Genomic DNA, 18,167 nt, shown 5'->3' with positions numbered 1-18,167 from the left:
AAGAGGAGGAGATTGCAAAAAGTTAGAGGACCTTATTTTTGCACATTGAATAGTAATAGTTGGAGGTAGGTGGCCATAACTCCTTGTTAATTTAATGTTGTAGCAATATGACAATGTGTAAATCCTTGTGAATTTAATGTTGTAGATATACAAAAATGCACAATTTTCTAGTGAGCATACATCAAATGTGTTCTTGTGTTATCTCATGCGTTGTGAATGTGTTAATGTTTAGCGAGCATGTGTATGTGTGTTTTTACATTATCCCATGCATTGCAAATGTTGGTGTTGTGTTTTCGAGGGTGTGAAGGAAATGGTCACCCTTGGGAGGGAAGAGCAACCTTGAGGCTTAGAGAGGAGTGACCAATATATCTGGTTGAGAACTCCTCTCATGAAGAGCAAGCAATAGAAAGTGTATGAGTACCCTAAGTGCATGTTTTGTAGGATTGGGTATTAAATTTCTAGGGGTATGAGTACCCCTTGTTCATATGAAAGGAAATGTGTTGGTAGTATATGTGCATAGACATTATTGAAGGAAGGGGCATGAGTACCATTGTTATTATTAGAAGAATGGGCTAAATTGGATGGAAGCTATCGGCCTTGGAAGGGTGTATTCATGATGTGTCCCTTTCATTTGCATGTTGGATCAGTGTGCTTGAGTGTAACCTAGTTTATCTCTTGTCTTCTAACTTAGGGGCGGCCTATCTATAGTCCTATGGGCTGGAGGTCATCTCCCATGGTTTGATGGAAAATATGACATATTTTGTGTAGATAACGAAATTTGGAACCTTCAAGATGGAGTGGGATTCGCGTAAGCAAATTAGTTGGTTTTTCGATTGGGATTCACCTTAGTAAATTTTTAGGGTATTAAACACATCAAAGTGTTACAACATTCCCAACAAGAGATGAGATGCATCCATAGGTGTACCATCACATATGATTTCATTTTTATATAAACCCATTTGCAAACCCATTAAGCAATATTTATTTACCAGTAATTGATGTTTCTTTTGTAACCACTATCAACATTTACTTTACTAAACATTCCTTCAAATTTTGCTTATAATTTAAAAAAGGCTCCTTTATACTGGCTTGTTCTCATGCATGGCTAGTTTCATTAATATTATTTTAAAAATAAGAGCTTATACCCCCTTTAGCTCCTTTGCATGTTTGGTTGATGTGCCATTTTGTTCATTTGCTTGAGCTAGGTTGTTTCTAGCCATGACGACTTGTACCTTTTATCTCATTTCTTGTGATAACATGATTTCTATGTAGGTTTTTTTTAAGGTTTTATCCTAAGCTGTTCCTTTTTAATTTCTAGTTTTTCCTTGTTCCGTGATTTTTGCTTCATTATTGTTTTATTGTCATTTGTTAGGTATTTTGTTAGTGTTTGTTGTTTTTATTTATTTATCATTTTGCTTCATCATTGTTTTTCTAATGCTCTCCTTCTTGTGTGTTGTATTAGGACATTATCTAATGCATGTTTTCTTTCATTGTAAGATTTAACATTTGGCTTGCATGGTCAGGGGTTAGTTTGAAGACAAAAATACAACTATGACAGATGTGAATTTCCTTGGAAATTGTGCATAGTTTACAATGCATGTTTCCTAGTCTATGATATTTCTTCAAATTCCATATTGTATGTGCTAATTTCATGATACATGTGCCTATTTTACCATATATGCCCTATATGTTGGTAAATATGTCATTTATTTATCTTTCTAGCCTTAGTTTTAGGTAATTTCACGACTAAATCTTTTGGTGTTATGAATTAGATTATATTGAAGATATCTCAAATTATAACTTGTAGGTTCATATGACATAGATATTTACTAAAAACTAATAACTTATGGTTTATACAACATTAGAAGAATATTACTTTTATCAAACCGCCCCTTTTTTTTTAATGTGTATCATATATTTTCTTACTTTATTAGAGTTGAATTTGAGGAGTTAAATTAACCATGCACTTTGATTTGGGTTTTATAATTACCAAGCATGAGGTATAATTATTGATTTCATCACCCTAAGGGATAACCTAAACTATACACTCTTGTAGGGTATAAAAATAGGGAGAATAAAAGTTATACCCTGAAGGATCCATTGTCCTAACTAGAGCACATTTCCATCTATCCAAATATATTAGATCTTGATAGTGTTGGTCACAATTTTTTTTTAGTTTTGAATCCCAAAATATATACCTCTTACTAAGCACCATGGATATCAAATTCAAGGGAAGCTTTTAACCAGTTTATAATCATATTAGGAACATTTTAATCAATTATTGAGGTAGATAAAATGACCTTCACTTATATCTCTAATAAATCAATGGAGAATTCCCTAAATAGTTAGAAGAAATATAACCACAAATGTTAAACACATAATCTAACCCAAAACACACCCATTGCATAGTGGATCCCTATTTTGATTATATACATTTCTTTATTTGCATCATGTCTCATTGGGTTGAGCGACAACCAACATTAGAAAGGCTCTAAGGAAATGCAATTTCAGGTGTAACTTTAAAAGGGTTATAGGGATGTGCTACAATGATGATTACAGTACCAATTGTACACCGATCATATTCAAATTTCCTTCTTGTGCAACTACACCTTTGAGGAGATCAATTGTCTTGTACAGTATATAAATGATGTAAAAGTCCACCACATTTACATTCAAGTATCAATGTGACATCTTGGAAATTATAAGGATTATAACTAGAGTTTGGTATTCAAAAAATGGAAATCTAGGGTTTTACATGAAAAATAATGTAGTATAAGTGTCACCAAACATAACCTACATTGAAATTTCATTTATAGAAGTATCTAGCATAGATCTTTACTTTTACATAGATTAAGGAGGTTGTTTTGCCAAAAATGTGAAATTTGAAATTCAAATTAGAAAGTGACAAGCGTACAATTTTCTACTTGGCTTCATATAGAATACAAGTTAGATCAAGGTAGAAACAACTAAATGGAGGTATATGATTAGAGAAATGTGATAGTTAGGTAGTTAAAATGAATTTAGTGTTGTGTCTATTGTTAATAGACTATTCAATGATAAATGTATAGAGATATTTGTGCTTACAAATAGATAATGAGGCTAGTACAAGGAGCCAAAATTCACACAACATTGTGTCATTTGTGATTGTGTATTTGTGTTAATATATTAGCTCAAAATAAGGATAAAATTAAATGAGAAATGACATGGGTATGCAAATTTTTCCATTATGCTATTGTACAATTAACTTTACTTATGCTATGCACACACATTTTGGCCAAGAAGTGATATTTTAAGAATTTTATCATTTTCACATGTTGATTTTAAAAATTTATTTAATATGATAAATAATTTATGTTTTAAAAAATATACATATCACCCTAACATTTAAATAAACCATAAAAACAATAAAAGTAAGTACTATATAGTGTAAAACATAATTACCAAATCAAACACTTGTACATTTACATTGTCTTAATATGCATCTCTTTATTTATAAAACCTTAGAACATGTATTTTTGTTATAATATCAATTTATTTTATAAATAAAGTACACTTTTGTATGAAAGCTAATTGAAAATCAAATTTAATTATTCTTGTAAATTTCATTACAATGTGCTATCTTGGAAAGTATTTATATTCATAAGATGTAAGAGGTAAAATTGAAATTACAATTTCACACTTTATCAAATACATTACCATGTTTGGTATTATTTAGTTCTAGATGATAAATGAATGAAATTACAACTAGTGTTCCAATTATTTCAGCATGGTCTTCTCAAAAATTTTAGAGATTATACATTCTTGAAGGATATGAATTCCCATATACCTGCACATATTGCATGATCAACATGTACCGTTAATGTTATATAATGAGAGAATTAAAAAATAAATAATCTAATTAAATTATTAAGCTAAATAAATACCTTTCAAGCATCATGGTTTTGGCTTGTGGGTTGGTACCAAGGGAATCCTTATAGATCGAGCCATCCACAACCCTGAGATTATCAACACCTTTCACCATATATCTTTTATTAATCACTAAACCAACTTGACAACTTCCATCATAATGGTAAAATGTCCCCAATGCTTCTTTGCAGAGCTTGGCCAAGGCATCATCATTTGATTGATTCTTTGGTAATGCTGTTCCGAGGAATTGAAGTGTTTCCAAAAATTTCCACTATCAATAAATGCAAACTCTTGAATAGAAGATGACATACTTAGATTAGCCATTACTTTTTTACCTTTCACACACTTTTGTAGATCAAGAGAGTGCGAATAGTTGCTGTAACGAACATAGGGATTATCTCGAGGATCTACACTTTTCAGCCAAAGGTCACCCCTTGATAAGGGAAATACCAACTTAATATCAAGAACACCTAAATATTGTGAATTTGTGCCATTATTCCATTGGATAAGGCTACCACTTTCAATGTAATTTTGTGAATTGTCTAAACTTCCCACTACTTGTGTATAAGAATATTCAAGTGGGTTTGAGGATACTATAGTGAAGCCATCACTAGGATTATGTTGAACTTTTGAGGATACTATAGTGAAGCCATCACTAGGATTATGTTGAACTTTTTTAAGATTTAAAGAATTTTACGTCAGCCTCCGCTTAAAATGATTTCAACTCACGGGTAATAAATATTGTATAATGTGAAAATGGATAAAAATAATAACGATATTGATAGGCTAAATGAATTCAACCACAAAACCCTAGCCTAACAACAACAAAGATCCACCATAACATATGAAGATTACCTAAGACAATGCAAATCAAATGAAATCACAAAGATTATACCATCATATGTCCAATAGGGTTTGGATCTCCATTCTTCCTATCTCCATTGATCTTGCTTGATATATTTGCTCTTAGATTTTAAGTGCACAAGAGCTCAACAAAGAACAGAATGTGGTTGCTAGTAGGATCGTAGTGTAGTCAAGTGCATAAAAGATGATTAGAATGCATAGAACGATTAGGGTTTGATAATGAAGGAAGCATCTCCTGATATAGAAGACACTATATGAAATGGAGGGATAAGATTGAGAGGTGTAAAAGGAAGTTGGCTATGATTAGAGGGTAGGTAAAAGAAATAATAAAATAATGAAAGGGGTAGGTAGTGTATGAATTAAGAGATGAATGACATGTGTAATGGGTAGAAAAGACTAATGAATTAATTAAATAAATAAAGATTTATTTAATTAATAGAAGAAGTGGGATAATTAAATAAATAAGATATTTATTTAATTTAGGAAAAGGATAATTTAAATAAATAAATGTATTTATTTAAATGAGAAATAAAGCTAGAAGAGGATAAATTAATTAATTAAATAAATAAAGATTTATTTAATTAATAGAAGAATTAAGCTTAGATAATTATTTAATTAGACTGGACAATTTTGGGTGTCTACATTTTGCCCCTCTTTGAGACAATGCGGCTTGTCATGTTGTTTCAAAGAAGATAAGATGAACTGATACAAAGTTGCCCCAAGATGGGAATGATATTCCCCCTCGAGAGATTGAATGAAAATGTCTGAAAAGAGCACAGACAATCTCTTGATAAGAAAGAAAGGCTAGAAAGGATTGACCGAATAAAGTGACAGAGTCACGGGATGATGAAGACTGACACAGGAGACTAGGGCTAGGGCAGTCTATAAGATAGACCACGAGGGAAATACATCCTCATTGTCATCCACACATCCAAGAGATCAGAGTGCAGAGCGAGAAAAGAGTAGCAACAGTCAGCAGTGATGGCTTTGGTTCATAGATTCGACCACGTTCGCCGATTCCAAAGGCCAGTAGAGGCAAGAGAGCCAGTAAGTACCACAAAACCTCCTTGTACTTTGATGCATTTATTGTTGTCATTAATGCATGCTAGGTAAAGTAATAAATGCTCTTAGAATAGGGTCCAAAAAATGTCAAAAACGTGTAGGCACATCTACATTGGTGCCAGGTGCGTTTATGTGGTCTAAAAGAGTGTTTATGTCATGAAAGCACGTTTGTGTCCAAAAATGTGAATTTGTGTCTTCTAGGTCAAATCGACAGTTCTGTGATGAACATACGTTGTCGATTGGATAAGCTGCTGAGAGGATACACTCAAGCAGGTCCTCTAGGGAAGAATAGGATAACAAATAGGGCTAGGATTGACAATTCTGTGATAGAACATACATTGCCAATTGGGAAACTTCTCAAGAGGATTCACTCAAGCAGAGGCCCTAGGATAGGATAGATCAAGGCACTTTGTGATGAACAGTGAGTACCAAGATATAGTACTTTGTGATGAACAAGGAGTACTAAAATATGAGCAGCACTTTGTGATGAATAGTAAGTGCAAATGTGAGCAACACTTTGTGATGAACAGGGAGTGCCAAACATGTAGTACTTTGTGATGAATAGGGAGTACCACTAGGATAGAAGCAACACTTTGTGATGAATAGTGAGTGTCACTAGGACTGAGATGATTGATTTGTGTGACTGTAGGAGTATTTGCCTATGCTGGAGTCACGGGAGAGATTCTCATCGACTTAGAGGTTGCAACTTGAGTTGACGATTAAGGACTGAGCTGCAATTGAGGCTATGGGATTGAGACATGTACTGTATGTGCCTGAGTTTCAAGCGAACATGGGACTATTGACTGTGCTGGCAGAGAGATGGCACTCCGAAACTTGTACATTTCATTTGCTGATGGGTGAGATGACAATCACCCTTGAGGATGTATATAGGATTTTGCAGATACCAATCGATAGGAAGCTGATTCCGTACGATTGAGATGGAGACAGGGATGCCCTTAGATGAGCATTCTAGGATCCGGGACTGGAGATGAGGGTGGGACATGTGGCATGGGATACCATGACATGGATAGGATTAGCACTACCAATAGTGTTGGTAGGAGTTATCAGTGGGTTCCTTTGTTCGGATAGGGTGACATGAGGGGTGGTTGTAGAGGACATAGGGGCCAGGAGAGATGATCTTGGGGTGGGTCCTTCTAGGGCTCAGACTCTGTCGAGGCCAACCGGCTCTAAGGGAGGGAGTTCATCATAGCCGTAGAGGGCTCCCTATGTATCAGTATTGTACCATTTTTGTATGATGATGTAGACACTTGCGGGTGATTGTAGCCATATGATTTTGACATCATTGTATCATGACACTTTATATATATATATGAGATGATTCATCTTTGCGACAGCTATATGCATGTGTAATTATGTGATGAGATGTCCTTATGTGATTCTTATGATATGGATGCAAATATGTATATGATGCAATGCAATTTTTTTTTTTTTCTTTTATGTTTTATTTGTATGCGTAATGCAAACGTGAATGTATGTAATGCAGATGAATATGATAATGCAAATGTAAATTGTGCTAACAGGTGTTGTGTGCAGGATGTGATGCAGTTGTGATATCTATATGTATGTATGTATGTATGAAATGCTTATATGTGGTAATGCAGGTGCAACTACATGAAATGCATATGTTTTTGGTGTGTCATTATACTCAGTCATGTGATAGCAGGATACACGGACTCAAGAAGGATGATGGAAGTCAATCAAGAAAGGGGGATGGAAGATAGAAGATATGAAAGTGAAAGAGCTTCTTGTGCGTTATCATCATTGAGCTTTATTATGGCAAGTAGGTTATGACAATCGAGGCATATGTTCGACCTAGAAAGTCATTGTACCTGTTTGCATGGAGATAAGACAATCATAAACAAGGAATGCCCCAGTTCACACTAGACTCACAGTGTCCTCATATCCTTGGACAAGTCATAGCATTACTAAAAGATAATCCACAGACAGCAAATACAAATAGGTGACAATACCCCATCCTCGCCTTTCTAGTCAAGGACATCTTGGAAAAGCTAAAAGACATGTCACCAAAAGATAAAATCAAAATAACACCAAGACTCGACACCAAAATCCATTGTAGTCCTCAAGTTTAGTGTCTCTTGTCACTTGTATAAGTCTTATTTGATTGTGGTCACAATGTTTACTTTCACAGAAAGGATAGATAGCACTGAACCATATGTTGTCTAAGTCTATTGAAAGATTTGATTTGTTGAAGCCCATTGTTGCTGATGTGTCTCATCTGAAACTGACTGAATCCATGAAACTGATACTTTATTGCGGAAAAGATGAAACTTTATTGTGGATCTGTGATGCAAATGTTGCTTTATTGTGGATTGTACGCAGATAGACTGAAGGAAGCTGGAAGAAACTGTACTCCTCAAAACATGTGATGTTCTCAGTTCCACACCCATCACTAGATGTAGGATCTACCTTAGCCATAGATAGGAGCTGATCTATTATGGATGGAAAGGAGTGAAAAGGGAGGTTTATTATGAATGGTGAACCAATCTTGGGTAGATCAATAACAAGCCATGATGGGAATGTGTAAGTTTATTATGGATGAATTGGTCATGAGTGTGTGCAAAGTGAAAGGATGAAAGTGAATCCTAAAGGAGGGAGGAGCAATGTCTCTACACATGGCGCTGGTGACCCAGTTTTCACCATGGTACTTGCCCAGGGCACCACTGAAGTGGTTTTCACCATTGGACGAAATGTTTTTCTTTACTTTTTTCGATTTTTCAATGTATTTTTGTGTCACAAGGCGCCTGTTTGCCAGGTTTTCACCAAGTAACGATTTTTTTGTTTTATGAATTTTTTTGTATTTTTTTAATTTTTTTTTTTGTACTTTTGAAATTTTGTATTTTTTTGTATTTTTGAATTTAGGATATTCTGAAGAGCTATGTGTAAAACCTGTGAAGGTGCATGCTGTTGATAGGATCCTCCAAAGGTTCACCCTCTGTAGTTGAGAGCTGATATGCACCAGATCCATATGTTGCTGTAATGATGTAAGGAACAAGCCAGTTTGGTTCGAACTTGCTCTTCTTCTCTCTGTCTTGTTGATTTTTAGGATTTTCTCTAAGAACCAAATCACCTACCTCAAATGTGCGAGGCTTGACTTTATTATTGTAGTTGCATTGTTCCTTGACTAAATGATGTGTAGCTTGAGTGTCTATCTTCCTTGATAAAGGAATTGAGATAGAATTACTAGTGTGTGGACTACACAGGCCCATATGCTTGTCACCTGAAGAAGTTTGGGTATCCTTGATAACAAAGTCCCTTGAGGAAGCTCCATTAAAGGCCCATGATGTATCGCCAGAAGGGAAAGGATGTGCGGAACAAGTAGATGAGTGATGAAGGCTTATGATTGTGAAAAGAAGTGAAAGTAGGATAGCATGATGGAGTCTTAGGATCAACAAGTGTGCTTTTTGACTTAAAATTGTAGAACTTTTGCCCCTAGTTATTTTGGTATTAGGGGAGATCAACTCTTGCTCTTTTTCTTTCATAGGATTTTTATCCTTGACTTTGATTTTTGCAGAGTCCAATAGCTTTTGATTTTGATCTGGACTAAAAGACTTTTCTTTATTTTTGACTTTTAGATTTTTCTTTTCAAAGCTTGATTTTTCATCCCCAATGAGTAAGGGCTTTTTTAATTCTTGTTGATCTAAGTCTAGGAGTGGAGTGGAAATGGAATGAGTGGATGAAATGGTAAGGCTGTGTGATTTCTCAAGAGGGTTGGCGATACACTCAATAGATTCTTTGTTGGAACCACTCTTAGGATTGTTGATATCAAGAGATTCTTGCACCACTAAAGGAGATTTTCATTTAGACTTAGCAGCTACAACACTGGGTGGTTCAAACCCAATTCCTTGATATTGCAAGTTGTTTGTAGGTTGTTCTTGTAGACTGGATACCTTAGGAGATAGTGGGAGTTGATCAACATGGAAGATATACTCACCAGATCCTAGGTCTTTAATCTTGAACTTTTCTTTGATCTTTGCTTGTTTTGATGTCGAAGCTTTCAATGATTCTGGATCCACATATGCTGAAGATGGAATAGCCTCTTGATTGACTGGGATTATTATTTTTGATCTAGGTCAGAATTTGTTGCAATATATGAATGGATTTGGATCCGCTTTGACAGTCACTTCAACTCCATTGTGTGGAAACTTGATGCATCGATGATATGTAGATGGGACTGCGCTCATTTCATGAATCCATGGGCATCCCAAGAGTATGTTGTATGTGAGATCAAGGTCAAGTACTTGACAAACCACATCCTTTGTAACTGGCCCAACTCTGAGAGGCAAGGTGACTGTGCCTTTGGATGAACGCTCTTCATCATCATATGCTTTGATGGTAATTTTGTTTGTAGAATTCATAGCTTTATCAGAATATCCCATTTGTTTAATTGTGCTCAATGTACAAATGTTTAGACCAGCTCCTCCATCTATCAGGACTCGTTTGATTCGATGTTTGTGTATGAAGGCTTCAATGTGTAATGGTGCATTATGTGGCTGACTTACGGAGGCATCATCAGCTTCTGTGAATGTAAGGGAGTGTAGAATGGAAAGGTATCCTACCATGGCTTGAAACTGGTCCACATTCAGATCAGTAGGAACAGCAGTGTCTCTCAAGATTTTGTCAAGAATAGATTTATGTGTGGGGGATATGCGTAAGAGCTCAAGGATGGAGATGAGTGCAGGTGTCTTCCCTAACCGTTCTACAAGGTCGTACTCAAGTTTGGTTGATGAAGAAGCGGTGTTTTTAGTTGGAGCACCTTGCAAAGTGATTTTACCTCGACGAGTTGTGACATGACATTCAGAGGTAGGTTCGGAAGAAGATCCAACACCTTTTAGGACAATCTTGGGTCTTTGGGTAGAATTCTCAGGGTTTTTGTCCTTGATGATAATGGTAGAGACATAATTGTCCATCGAAATGTGATTGATAGTTGAATCATAGTTGTAGAATGCTCTGGTATAGTTGGTTTGATCATCTATGGCTGCAGCTTTTCCCTTGTCATGTTTTGGGAATGGTTCTTTAAAGATTTCATGTTCTTGATTGGATGAATGTCCTTCAATCTCAATGTCACCTCTATCAATGAGATCTTGTATGATGTTCTTTAGTTGATGGCAATTTCCTGTCTTATGACCCTTGCTCTTATGAAATTCACAATATTCATCATCATTCCACCAATTTGGTTTAACCTTTGGTTCATATGGAGGAAAATCTGGAATAGTGATTACCTTGTTTGCCACTAGCTTTTTGAAAACTGACTCAAGTGGTTCTCCCAATGGAGTGTACTTCCTTCGTGATTTAGAAGTTGTTTGAGTATTCACTTGATTTTATCTAGAAAAAATGAATTTGGGTCGCACTGTATTGGCATCAACAACACCATCATTGACTGTGTTCTTGTTTTTATTCCAAAATCTTGGCTTGTCTTTTCCTTTAAAGTCATCTTTGTTTTCCTTGAATATCTTAATGATTCCTTGTTCAATTAGGACCTTTTCTATTGCTAAGTCTTTTTCAATAACATCCTTGAAGGTGGACAAACAAGCTTTCCTTAAGTCATAACCAATCTCTTTGTTAACATTTTGTGTGAACATCTCTACCATTTGTTTTTGTGGAATTTCACAAGAGCATCTGTTTGCTAGATTTCTCCATCTTTGTAAAAATGATGCAAAAGACTCTCCCTCTTTTTGCTTGGTGTTGCACAAAGTAGTGACTGCTATGTCTGTCTCCATGTTGTAGGAGAAATGTTGAATAAATGCCTCTGCTAAGTCACCCAATGACTTAATTCTAGGTGGAAGTTAGGAGAACCATTCCATAGCTTGATCACCTAAGCTCTGTGGGAATAATCTCATCAAATATGTCTCTTCTGCTGCTATCTCAATGCAAGCTATGAAAAACTATCTTATGTGTGCCTTAGGATCCCCTTTCCTCTATACTTATCAAACTTAGGTGTCACAAAGTATGTAGGAAAAGGAGGCATTGGAATGCTCTTGTCAAATGGATAAGGACATATGTCTCTCATTGTGTATGTTGGCTTCAGTGTATTTATGTCCTCCATTTTCTTTTGTAAATCCCTGATTTGTTGCTCCAAATTGTTCTTAGGTGGAGATCGACTTCTTGGACCATACCCCATGCTTGAGGCACCAATTGGAGGAGGAGCATGTTGCATATATGGATGATATTGATCATACACATGTTCATATGGAGGAGGTCTATAGTGATGCTGCGTATATGGACCACTTGGTATAGATTCATGTTGAGGAACACCATATCTATTTTGTGCATGTATACCATACTTTATAGGCATGTCATGTTCTAATGTGTTGCCCCCAAATTTGACATGGGGTTTCCTTGTGTCCAAATTTTGAGCATGCCTTTGAATATCCAATTGCTTTGGTGGTTGATCCTTAGCATTGGTATGTGATTGAGCATATTTCTCTACATAAGACTTCCATAATGGTCTGCGAAGGTGAGTATCATATGCTTGACCATCTGTGTATGGGACCTCTAGTTTTTGAAACAAAGATGATGGTGATTTAGGTACCATATGTGGTCCTCTATTGCCTCCACTATTAGGTCTCCTTTGATCCATGTTGGAGTGAGGTTGTTGCAAAGGTCGATTTTCCATTATTTGAGACATGTCAAAATCATGAGGTATCTTGGCTCCACTTTGTGCCATCATTTGTAAGAAGTATTGTCTATCCCTCCTCATTATTTCCTCAACCAATCGATTGAAATGGGGATTCATAATGGATTCTTCCACATCTGCTGAATATATGGAAAAGTTGTCCATATTATCATTGTGTGTATCATTGTTGTTTGTAGTGTCCATGTTCTCAACATTTGGAATGTTTCTATAGGCATCCATGTCAGGTAATGTAGTATGATTAGAATTGAAAAAGATATCATTGTCATACTCATAAGAACTCATGTTTGCAGACTCTTGAGCCTCTTTAGCTTCTCTCCTAGATTTTTGAAGATGGTTTCAACCATGAACTAGGTATTGACCAAGATGTGTGAGACTAGATGAAAAATGGAAAAAGTATGGAAGACCAAGAGTTGGATGGAATGTAAATGAATCTGAGGTGTACTTGCAATGTCCAAAGTGTAAGACCAAGTATGTATGTAGTAGAGTAGGTGTGACTTCCAAAGAGAGGATAGTTTCTCTTGATGAGGTAAGTTGACCTTGACTCTAAGTAAGACCAAATGAGACCCAAAGGTAAGAAACCTTGATGAGGGACCACTTAGCAAAGTGTTGTTGTATGTAGTGTGTTGACAAAGTATAGTGAGGACAAGCAAGTGACCTTTTGACTCAAGTTTAGACAAATGTAAATTTAATGCAAGATGTAAAGCAATGATGGACTTTGTGAGACCCAAAGACAAGTTGAATGCTAGATGAAAACCTGGAGAAACAACCTAGGAAGCTCAAGAATTCTGAAATTGATTGCTCTTGTTTGCTGGACTGTAAAATTTTTCCAATTTGTGAAGTTGTTGGTTGTGACCAAATCTGAATGTTTGACTATTTTTCGTGACAAGAGGACACAATGTTGATGAGGACTCAATGTTTGCAAGTGTTTAGACTCAAAATGACTCTAAGAAAAGTGTGTTGTTTGATGTAAAAATCTTTTGCATACACTTGAAGACACAAAAGACACAATGTTTTGTTGTTTGGTCTTGAATGTTTTGAATGTTTAAAATAAGTCAAGCACAATTCTTATGGCTGGCAAAGACAATATTTGTTGATCCCACATGAGGTTTTACCCCCGAGGCTACGCTATTCAGAGTGGATACTTAGATGCTTGACCTCACTGGCTCCACCCTTGGCACTCACTTCTCAGGTCAGCCAAGCATCAATCACCATGAAAACTCCCCGTGGTGAACTTTGTATCTCTACTAAGAACCGTATGTGTGTGGGCTGCTACCAGAGGTCCGACCTCCTGCCCCAACAACTAGAAGGATTTGGGCTTCTAAAACAAAAAGGCGCTAGTAAGGGCATCCACTCATGTGGCCATACATGTGGCACTTTCAGCTCTGTAAATACAGAAGGCTCCTAGCCGATAGGGGTTACATCCTACAACTGTTCAAATAAATTTGATCAAATGGGTTTATGGGGAGACATAGTGTCGGTATGAACTAATCAACACACGTTATCCATAGTTTTCACCATGAATACAGCTGTTTATAGTGGTTTGAAAGAGGTGGGTTTTCCTTGCTACCACTTGGGTCGTTCTCTTCTCACTAGTAGTCCTAATGACCACATGGGAAGACAGGCCCTCTAAAGATTAAACAAAAAGAGCCTATTGCTCAAGACACAAAAGACAATGATTCAATTTTAGTGCACCAATTGAAGTGATTGCTAGTCTATGAAAACAAGGCACACAATAAAAATCCAAAAACCCTTGCCAAGGACCTGCAACAAAGATTTATTAGTAGTTTGGATTGTTTGAAATAATCACCCCTTCCTGCAAGCACACAAGTTAGGTAAATTTTAGATCCAAAAGACTTTGTGAAAATAGGGGCCTTCAACCAAACGATTTTTCTTTCAAGACCAGCTGCACCAATTTTGTTAGCTAGATCTAAAAATGTTAGCTCAAAATAAACCAGATCTGAAACCCTAAATGCAAAATCCGAAAACTGAATCAATAAAAACCCAAAATTTGAAACTGGTGAACACAGACGCGATTACCCTCAACACAGATGCGACTTTGTGACATAGACACTCTTTCCCAGAACCTGCAAAATAAAATATTGCCAATAACATAGACACGACTCCAGATGTCGCAAATGCGCCAGAAAATAAAATAACGCGGTCCGAAAGTGTGCAGACATGAAAATATCAAAATGCTGCTGAAAACGTTAGATCTGCAACTTCAAAATACAAAATCTACAACAAGGATGTTAAATGCAAAAGGGATAAGAGTCCCACTGGGCGTGCCAAAATGTATATGATGAAAATGGATAAAAATAATAACGATATTGAAAGGCTAAATGAATTCAACCACAAAACCCTAGCCTAACAACAACAAAGATCCACCACAACATATGAAGATTACCTAAGACAATGCAAATCAAATGAAATCACAAAGATTATACCATCACATGTCCAATAGGGTTTGGATCGCCATTCTTCCTATCTCCATTGATCTTGCTTGATATATTTGCTCTCAGATTTTATGTGCACAAGAGCTCAACAAAGAACGGAATGTGGTTGCTAGTAGGATCGTAGTGTAGTCAAGTGCATAAAAGATTATTAGAATGCATAGAACGATTAGGGTTTGATAATGAAGGAAGCATCTCCTTATATAGAAGACACTATATGAAATGGAGGGATAAGATTGAGAGGTGTAAAAGGAGGTCGGCTATGATTAGAGGGTAGGTAAAAGAAATAAATAAAATAATGAAAGGGGTAGGTAGTGTATGAATTAAGAGATGAATGACATGTGTCATGGGTAGAAAAGACTAATGAATTAATTAAATAATAAAGATTTATTTAATTAATAGAAGAAGTGGGATAATTAAATAAATAAGATATTTATTTAATTTAGGAAAATGATAATTTAAATAAATAAATGTATTTATTTAAATGAGAAATAAGGCTAGAAGAGGATAAATGAATTAATTAAATAAATCTTTATTTATTTAATTAATAGAGGAATTAAGCTTAGATAATTATTTAATTAGACTGGACAATTTTGGGTGTCTACAAATATAAATAGTCTATTCCCTTGTATAATGAGCACTTAACATAAAGGATAAACCTTACGTCAGTGGAATGTTTTATATTTGTGGCATTACTTTGTTAGATAAAGCTACAACTCTTGATGTAGAGTTGTGAATTGTCTACAATGCCCACTACTGATGTATAAGCAAATTCAAGTGGTTTTCGAGATTCTATAGTGAATCTTGTACTTGTATTATCTTGAACATGTTTTCTTATTGAAGGCAAATCTAAAAGAATTGTAATATTAAATTTTTTAAGTTGTTTTCTTGGACTGATTTTACTTAAGAGGAGAATTTATGGGCTACCTATGCTTCTTGTTGGCAAAATCACCTCACTATTGGTCTACGATTGATTAAGTGACACTTGATAAGCTAGGGCATCATTAATTCTTATGAACTCCATTCTAGTAGCCTTGTAGAGATTATTTGTTTTTTTTCCTTCACTCTTCTAGAGATTCTTTACTTTAATGCAACAACACTTTCTCTTCTTGTTTTTCATTTGACACCTACTTACTTCACTTCTCTTTTGTTAATCTAGGCACACCCAATTTTCCCTCCAAAAGAGAAATTAAAAAATAAACAGTTTCATCTACATTTTTTTTCTTGTTGTCTTTTCCTTTCAGATTTGCAGGCGTCCGCATTAAATGACTCTTCTCTCTTTTCTCAACAATCTCTACAATAAAATTTGACTTTTCATGCAACCTCTACTTTTGAAAATATATTTTCAGCTACAACTCTACCCAACATTTTCTCTTCTTCTTGTTTGATGTTCAGACTAAAATATCTCATTTTATATGCATGCCTTTTCACAGTCTCATAGCTACCTTCGTCAACGCCAAGAGTTGAACCATGAAATAGTGAAATTGCGTGTTATGCGCTTATCGGAGTTTCATAGCTTCCTTTGGTCAATGCAGAGAGTTGACCAAAAAATAGCGATAACATTCTCCACGTGTTATGTACTTCTACTTTCTCATGTTGCAGTTTCGTAGCTACCTTGGTCAGCCCAAAATGTTGACCTGTGAAATAGCAGTAATCCCAAACATAGTTTGTTATGCACTTCTCTTATCTCTTGTCACAGTTTCACAACTGGGTATGTGTAGGATCACGAGGGGCCAAAAACTGGCGATATTGTTACTAAAGTTCTGATTGATAGGCCGATTGAAAAATATCTATAACTTTCTAATGGTATCACATTTTTTGAATTAGAAACATGCGTCACATTGTATGCTTTATATATTATAGGATTAGAAAAATGAAAAATTGAATTTCATAAAGTTTTGACCAAGTTATGGTGCTCAAACATACAAGTGTTTTATGTTTTAAAAAAGTTATAGTAAAAAAATCATAATTAATTATTTATTAAAAAAAAATTACAAAAAATTATATATCACATCCAAACATGAGTCTCCTACTTATACTAAAATATTATAAAAAATTGTTATGATTTGATTGTGATTAAGATGGTCTAATAGACACCCACTACTTATCTTTTCCTTAAAATTTTAGTACTGCTGCATTGAAATTTCAAATTTTAGTCAAATAGATTTTTAATTATTTTAAAAAGAACTATTAGATTAGAAACCAGATTCAATTTGATACAAATTCTATTCTTACATATTTCTGAAACAATGTTGGTAGCTTATTCAAATTTTTATGTCAAGTTTCCTAACTCTATTTTTTTTTTTTTCATTGCCACTTAAGTGCATGTTTAGCCCACCATGAACCTAGACATACCCAACTACCTTTGCTCAATGCGGAGTTTTGACCATAAAATAGCGATAGCAATAACATGATGTATTATACTATCCCTGTAACATTGTATCACTAACACGATGTATTATGTATTACTGCAACTACACTCTTTCTAAGTTAGAGCAGTTTGTCCAATGCCTTCACCACTTTATGACCCATGTCTTCTTTGTCTAATTCCATGACCAAGAAAACTCCCAATTTTATTCTTTGTCTTCTTTGTGGCCTTAGACTAAATGCCTTTGCTAGCTACATGCTTGTACAACATACAAAGCCATCTCAATGAATCTAATCTTCCTCTGGGGCACTAATCCTCCTACATCTCCACCCACTACTATATCTATTCACATCAATGACAATCCAATGCCAACACTTCTGACTCATCATCGGAAATACCAACATCATCTTTAACATAATAGGCTTTCTTATTGAATTTTCTTTATTTTCTTTAAACTTTTGTGTCGTTCCTTTATTTGGACATCTAGATGCATAATGACCAATCTTTCCACACTTAAAAAATTTAAGAGGTAACAAATTTTTGCTTCCATTTCATCCAGGATCTCATCATCTGAATTTTCATCCATATCTTTCAGGATTTCAAAGGCTATCTCAGTTATTGCTTTGTCTTTGCCAAACTTTCTCATCCCGAATCTAGTCAAGGTGCCATAGAATCATTCCCTGGTGAACTTGGAGGGATCATAAGTTTCTTCAATGGCAGAAATCTTGTCATTGTAACACTCTAGTAAAGTCCTCATAATATTTTCCATCATATCCTTACCATCCAAGGTGTCGCTAAGATCTTTGATCTCATTCACTACACCGTCAACATTCTGAAAATA

This window comes from Cryptomeria japonica, chromosome 7 (assembly GCF_030272615.1).
Source record: "Cryptomeria japonica chromosome 7, Sugi_1.0, whole genome shotgun sequence".
NCBI classification, from domain to species: Eukaryota; Viridiplantae; Streptophyta; class Pinopsida; order Cupressales; family Cupressaceae; genus Cryptomeria; species Cryptomeria japonica.
The sequence above is the reverse complement of the archived record's forward strand: the minus strand, read 5'-3'. Positions refer to the sequence as shown.